Here is a 7,462-nt window from a genome sequence, read left to right as displayed (position 1 = left end):
TGTAGAGAAGAAGAAGAAGAAGAAGATCGGAAAAGAGAAGAAGAAGAAGAAGGAGATCGGAAAAGAGAAGAAGAAGAAGAAGGAGATCGGAAAAGAGAAGAAGAAGAAGAAGGAGATCGGGAAGGAGAAGAAGAAGAAGAAGAGGAAGAGGAAGGAGAGAGAATGGGTATTTTAGTCTTTTTAACTAAAATTAACAGTGATTTAACTGAAAATCTAACGGGAGGGACTAATGGCATAGTTTTTAAAAATTACAGTGATTAAATTGAAGGTTTTTTAAAACAGAGGGACGAAATGTTACATTTCACTAAACCAGAGGGACTAAATTACAGTTTACCCTTAAATAAAATATTTTTCGTTTAAAAAAATCTAAAAAATATATATATTTTCTTGCTGCTTGGGGAAAAACATTAATAAGAAAAGTACATTTTTCTGTATAGGGAGCCTTGGAGGAATCAAATTCTTCAAAGGACGCAACTCTTTTACGCAATTGCATAAAATCTTAATTAGTCAAACGTTATCATCTTCAATCACGACTTTTTTGGTTTAATTAATATCACTTGCAGCACTCCTGTCTGAAAAACGGCAAACTATATCACTGATCGTGAGCTAGTTTTGAACCAAAACGACTTGAAGTTCAACGTTTTATAGCGTGGGCTAGGCCCTCTCACACTGTTGCAGTTCGATTCTCACCAGCCTCCATCTAAATAATTGCCTTTGGGCTCCAGCTTATTCCTGTCTCTCTATTTTTTTAGATATATTTCCCCTGGAATTTAGCTACCAAATTGGGAAATTTTTTGTCAAGAATCGTCACGTGCTCAGAAATTTTATTATGCAAAAATTATAAGAATGGTCACGTCCTTTTTGACATCCAAGCTAGTAAATTTCAGAGAAACTTTCAGCAATTTAAAGATGGGATGCATGCATGCAGCTCGGCTAAAATATGTCCACACCGTCTCTATCATTCGATGTCTTTTTCGCAAATCAAGTCCAAGAGATTCTGCACAGGGAAGAGCAAAAACGATCCTCTCTAGATAGCTGCAATTGTCTCGAAAGATAGATATGTATTGTACGTGTGACGCAAATCTTTTTTAAAAAGAAAGCAAAGTTAATTGAAAAAGCTATACGTTAAGAGTAACAATTATCCATAAGGTATGCTTTACACGGCAGATAACATGTCAAAGATCATTCAACCATTCGCAGAACCACTTGTAAAAAAGAAGTAGGCAGCTACTTAGGAATTGTCAATTAATTTGTTTTTGGACATGTTGACCCCCCTAAGTTTCTGTTTTTAAAGAATATGTCTGAAAGCTTTTTGCCAACATTATCTAGATTGATATTGTTGCGTCAACCCTGATGATATAAATTTATCGATAACCCAGAAGGGTGCCATTTTACAAGTCTATGTGCTATATATCTATGCAAGCAATAGTTAATTTGAGTAAGGTAAAGTTTTCAAATTTGTCCATGCGGTCTTTAAAAGCAAATCATTTTTAATCTTGTGGGCTCAAGACATTTGTCAAAAGTGTTGAAAGAGCAAGAGTGATGGCTTGAAGGTATGCTTTGCTCGCTGATTCTTCAAGGACGTACGTACGAAGACTGCCAATTGACGTGGTGAAAATAGATTCCACCTCATGTTTACTCCGCTGAAGAGACTTTTTGACTCTAGTATTAGACTATATAGGGTGATTTTATCTAAAAGATACAGCTTGAAATTGGGAGAACTTATTATAGACTCAGAAAATAAAAACGTGAATATTACTTTTTTGTTTTTAGTATAATTGATTTTGACTCAACTTAAATTTAATACTCAGTCCATTTAATAGATAAAATCCTCCCGGCTAGTATTTACTTTATTTATAAAGATTAAACCCTTAATCTCATTTAAAAGAAAAAAATATCTTATTACTCATTACAACACTTTGTAATTTTTTTTTATTAATAAAATTATTGTAATTTTTTTTCTTTTACCAAATTAGGGTAAGGGATACCTTCTGATAAATATTTTCCCCTTCCTGGTCCATGATAGATCTGGTTTTCCTCTGGGTCCTTTCTTGTTGGGCTCTCTTCTTCTTCTTTCTCCTTCCTGGACACCATTTTTATTCTTTCTGTAACCTTTGCCTAAATATATTACTCTGATCCATAAAATCTGACTTGAGCGTCGGAGGGCCTCTGCCGGGGATCTATCATGGACCAGGAAGGGGAAAATATTTATCACCTTCCATATATTTTTCACCATTTGAAGCTATGCATGCAACGTAGATATTCCACTTTTGCATGTCACGTTGCGGTGTTTATGTTAATACACGTCTAGCTTTAATATGCATGGTCAACCACTAGGTTTTCAACAAACACCAGCAGCAGACACTGTACCTCCTCTTGCGATCTTATCCTCTGTACCAACTAATTAACGTTTCATCAACTTTAATTTATTATGATAATGTCCTTCTCTTTTTGATAATTTGTTCTTAATTGATTTAACCTTTTTCTTTGTTTGACTATCTCTGAATCTCAGATTGTTTTTTCTCGCAAAAGTGGCAACTCAAGTTCGCATACAAACAAAATCTTTTCAACTGCTTGTATATCAACCACAAGAGATGAGATGGATATGAGCATAAAGGAAAAGTTGTAATTAAACAATAATTTATATATCATTTGATCATAATTAATGCTTAATTAATTAACTAGAAGTGAAGTTTCAATGAACTTTCTTTCATGCTTTAGCATTGGAAGTTAAATGTTTCTGGACCCTTTTTCTCTCCTTCTTATGACTTGGGGAATTAATCTTACTTTCAGACATGATCTAGAAAGATTTGTATCATGCATCTCAATGCTTGTGTTTTGTGATGCTAATGGCTTTAGGTTGATTTTTTCTTTTTAAAAATAAACTGTGTAATGCTTTAACTTGTACTATAATTAAAGCCAACGTTGGTGACTTAACCGTGTCTGAAGCTTTTTGAGCCATGCAAATCTCCAAATGAAAAGCCTAAAACTTTGCCACACGCAATATGGACACAGTTAAGGTGAAATTAAAATTTGATTTCACTTTATTAACAGTTTTAGCTTAATAACTTGATTTTCATATGTGAAAACAATTTTCAAATAAGAATTTAGGAACAATTGAAAAAACTAAGAACTGTCAGAAGTGGGATTTGAACCCACGCCCTCTCACGAGGACCAGAACTTGAGTCTGGCGCCTTAGACCACTCGGCCATCCTGACCTGGTGCTCCGGTTACTCGAGAGATTTGTTTTACATAAGCAATATCGGTCCACAATCAATATTTTCAAGAATTTGGGAACAATTGAAAAAGCTAATAATCTGTCAGAAGTGGGATTTGAACCCACGCCCTCTCACGAGGACCAGAACTTGAGTCTGGCGCCTTAGACCACTCGGCCATCCTGACCTGATGCTCAGGAGACTTTTCAGATAAATAATATCGGCACAATCAACTCCCACTTACGACGCCGTCCATATCATGACGTGGAATAGCATTAACATGGTTTTATCGGCATGGCCTTTTCTGGTTCCAAAAGCAAAGTCGGTTCAAAAACACAGTATTTAGTTGAATTCTAATTCTTGAAATTATATGGATTCAATTCAATTTTATATTTTATATATTTAATTTAAATAAAATTTAAAAATTTATTATAACTAAAATTAATTTCTATCAAATTTAATGAAATTAAAATAAATTTCATAAAATTTACACAATATCTTTTAAATTAAAATTTTCTTTTCAAATAAGTTTTTCTTAATAATCTATCTCTTCAATTTTATTAGTTATAAAAAAATTTAATAAAGTAAAATTTTTATTATTTTATTTTCAATAATAATTTAAAATGTAAAAAGATGATTAATTATATTATACTAAATAATGGAGTTCATTTCAAATAAATTTTAATTAATTTTATAAAACAAAATTGAACCTCACACTATATAAATTCCGTTGCTTTTTGTTATCAAAGATTTCTCACTGAACCCCTCATTCCGGTTACCGGGACTTCCCTTCCCATCCATTTTTCCCCTTTATTTATGTATGTATATCTATCTAATTTTATATAAAAATAATAATTATTAGAATAGCATTTTTTATTAAAATTTATACATAATTAATGGCAATATACAAATATATTAATTTAACTATTGTTAAACTCTTTTCATATCCACTCCCATTCATTTTCTTTATATATATATATATAAAGGAATGGGTATTAGAGTAGATGTTTTTATTTAAATTTTTGCACAATCGATCACAATATAATTAATCAGATATTTAATTTAATTATTATTAAATTCATTCGCATATAAACTCTATTCTCTTTTTATTATTTCTTATCATATATTTAAATCATACTCAATAATAATATTTATTTTGATAGCTTTTCTTTTAAAATATAATTCATTAAAAATAAACTCTAAGGCCAAAATACAATGAAATCCGTATATCAACAATAGCAGAAACTTAAGTTGAGGTCTAAAGATAATACAAAAAAAATCACTCAACAAAAGCAATTTAAAAAATTTTAAATTCAAATCAAGCCTTATTGATTTATTCACTAAACAAAAAGAGAAAATAACGTCGCTCAATTAAATTTAATTTTCTTCCATCACATCTTTTCATAAATCTAATCGAAAAATTCAATTTTAAATAATAGTTTAAATCATAAACACTAAATGAAGTAAAGAGAGAGTCAAATATAATAATTAAAAGAAAAAAAGTCTTTTAAAAACCAACCAAAATTACGGTGTAAAATATAAAAATAACTGTAAAATTTGAAATAGGATGACGAAGACTTGACACCAATAAAAAGAAAGGAGTAGAACTTTCATGATTGCATTAAAATTTACAATTAGGGCCACAAATAACCTTCAAATCAAAGTAACGCCAATAAAAAATTAAGAATGAGAAATCGTAAGAGCTATTATTATTTACCTACCTTCTTACTATAATTTTGAAGCACGGATTTGGAGAGAAGAAGGAAACTACAGCAAAAATAAGCATAAACAATTAGATCTCTCTTACCTAACAGAATTAAAAAAAAAAAAAAAAAAAAAAAAAAAAAAAACTATATACAACCTTCACCTTAAAAGGAGGGAACAAACTCACTTCTAGACTAGAGAAGAAAAGCCTCTCTTACCAGATTAGAATAAAAAAAGTTATGATCTGATATAAGAATAAAATATTTTATCAAAAAACTCTCTGGTATATTTTTAATTAATTAAAGAAAGAACTTTTTATGAATCATTTTTTTAATTTTCAAATATCGAAAACAAAATATTAAATACTCTTAAAAACTGTAGTATAACAAGACTTTAGTCATCGGAAAAATTTTGTACATTAGTGAAATATTAGCTTATTATTCAATTTAATTAAATATGCATAATAAAATTTAAAATTCCATATTTCTCATTTTTTTAATATTTTAATTAGAGAATAAACTCATAATTTAAAAAAAATATTTTTTTCATCCTATAATTTTTATTTATTTTATTTTTTCATATATATATAAAAAAGATAATTTTTTATTATTTTTTAATATTATTCTTATTAAAAATATTAAATTTTATTAAATATTAAAAAAGATTTTGAAAGATTTTTTTGAAAATAAAATAATAATTTAATTTATATGTTATTATAATATAAAATAATAATAATTTAAAAAAATTAATAAATAAATAAAAATTATGAAAAATATAGAGTAACTAATAGTCTAATATTATGTGCTTTGATTATTACTATTAACGATATTAAAAAATAAATAAATAAACCCCTAGCTTTGTGATGGGAGTGACCGTTGTCTGGTCAAGTGGAGCTGAGGCTCACTCGACAGCGAGGTCGTCGAATCTTCGCTGCTAGGCGGTAGCATTCAGGGGTGGAGACATATATGGCAACGAGGTCACGGGTCTTTTAAAATTTTTTAAGTTATTCCAAAGAGATTTAAATAATTTTTTTTAGTTTAAAAGAAAAATTATTATTAAGTTCTTTGATTTTTATAAAATTTATTAATTTATTTTTATTTAAAAATTACCTACTTAAAAGATTGTAATATTTTATAAAATTAATTTTTTTAATTTTTATGTTAAAAAATTTATTAATTTATTAATTTATTAATTTATTTTAAATAGTTATATGATTTAATCTATATAATTTTAATTATTTATATTATTTAATGTTAATAATTTTAAATATTTATAATATTTAATTTATTTAGTCAAAATTAAATAAAATTGAGTAAATATTTTTTCAATAAATAAATTAAATAATTTAATTTTATAAAATATAGAGATATTTTAATATAGAAATAAATTAATAAATTATTTTAAAAGTTTAAAGATTTGATACTATTTTTTTATAAATAAAATTTATAAAATAAATTGTTAACTTATTATTTAATATATTTTTATTATTAAAAATTTCGTCTTTAGCAGGGTGGCAAAACTAAACGCGGCAGCCTTTTCATTGCCGCACCGCCCAACGATCCATGTCCCAAAATTCTTCATACGACTGTTAATTTTCATGGATTCTATATTAGAAATCAAATAATAGGTTGTCAGAAGTGGGATTTGAACCCACGCCCTCTCACGAGGACCAGAACTTGAGTCTGGCGCCTTAGACCACTCGGCCATCCTGACCTGGTGCTCAAGCTGCTCGAGAGAAGTAATCCAAATCGATATTGGTCGACTATCAACTCCCATTCACCGTACCGTCTACACAATGACGTGGATGAGCATTAACATGGTTTTATCGGCAACGCTTTTGCTGGTTCCAAAAGCAAAGTCGGTTCAAAAATCAATTCCAATCCTTAAAATTTTGTAAATTGAATTGAATTTCATATTTTATATTTTTGGTTTAAATAAAAATTCTAAAATTTAATTTTATTAAATTTATTGTAATTAAAATCAATTCCAATCAAATTTAATAAAATTTTAAAATAAATTTTATAAAATTAAATTTATTAAATAAAAAAAATTAAACGTGTATGGTACATTTATATTTTAACTTTAAAATTTTATATAATAAAATTATTTTTTTTATATTTATCTCAATTTTATTCTTTTAGTTTAATTAATTTTAACTAAAAAATTTATAATTAATGTATTATATTATATAAAATTATTTTTTTAAAATTTATTAAATAAAAAATTAAATATTTACGGTAATTCATATTTATATTTTAAATTTAAAATTTTAAATAATAAAACAAAATTTTTTTAATTTTATTTCGATTACAATTAAGAAAATTAAAATTAAATTTAAAAAGTTAATTATAAATTATAATATAATTTCTAAAAATTTATATTAATAAATATATAATTTTTTAATTTAAATTTTATATTAAAAATATATGTATTTTCTATTGATGGTATATAATATTAATAATTACTATGTAAAATATCATATAAAATATTATATATTAAAATATTTTATTTAAAATTTATAATGTAATATAATTTAAAGTAAG

General features: G+C 26.8%; 3 non-coding genes across 3 annotated transcripts; all 3 read right to left on the bottom strand.

Moving 5' to 3' along the window:
- Positions 1–3,134: 3,134 nt before the first annotated feature.
- On the bottom strand, positions 3,135–3,218 carry TRNAL-CAA. The gene has a single exon. It is a non-coding gene; the product is annotated as a tRNA-Leu (tRNA).
- Positions 3,219–3,318: 100 nt separating this feature from the next.
- On the bottom strand, positions 3,319–3,402 carry TRNAL-CAA. Its single transcript has one exon. It is a non-coding gene; the product is annotated as a tRNA-Leu (tRNA).
- Positions 3,403–6,548: 3,146 nt separating this feature from the next.
- On the bottom strand, positions 6,549–6,632 carry TRNAL-CAA. The gene has a single exon. It is a non-coding gene; the product is annotated as a tRNA-Leu (tRNA).
- Between the last annotated feature and the right edge of the window lie 830 nt (positions 6,633–7,462).

The sequence above is a fragment of the Manihot esculenta genome, chromosome 5, assembly GCF_001659605.2.
Source record: "Manihot esculenta cultivar AM560-2 chromosome 5, M.esculenta_v8, whole genome shotgun sequence".
NCBI classification, from domain to species: domain Eukaryota; kingdom Viridiplantae; phylum Streptophyta; class Magnoliopsida; order Malpighiales; family Euphorbiaceae; genus Manihot; species Manihot esculenta.
Note: the sequence above shows the minus strand (reverse complement) of the source record. Positions and strands in the feature narration are given on the sequence as shown.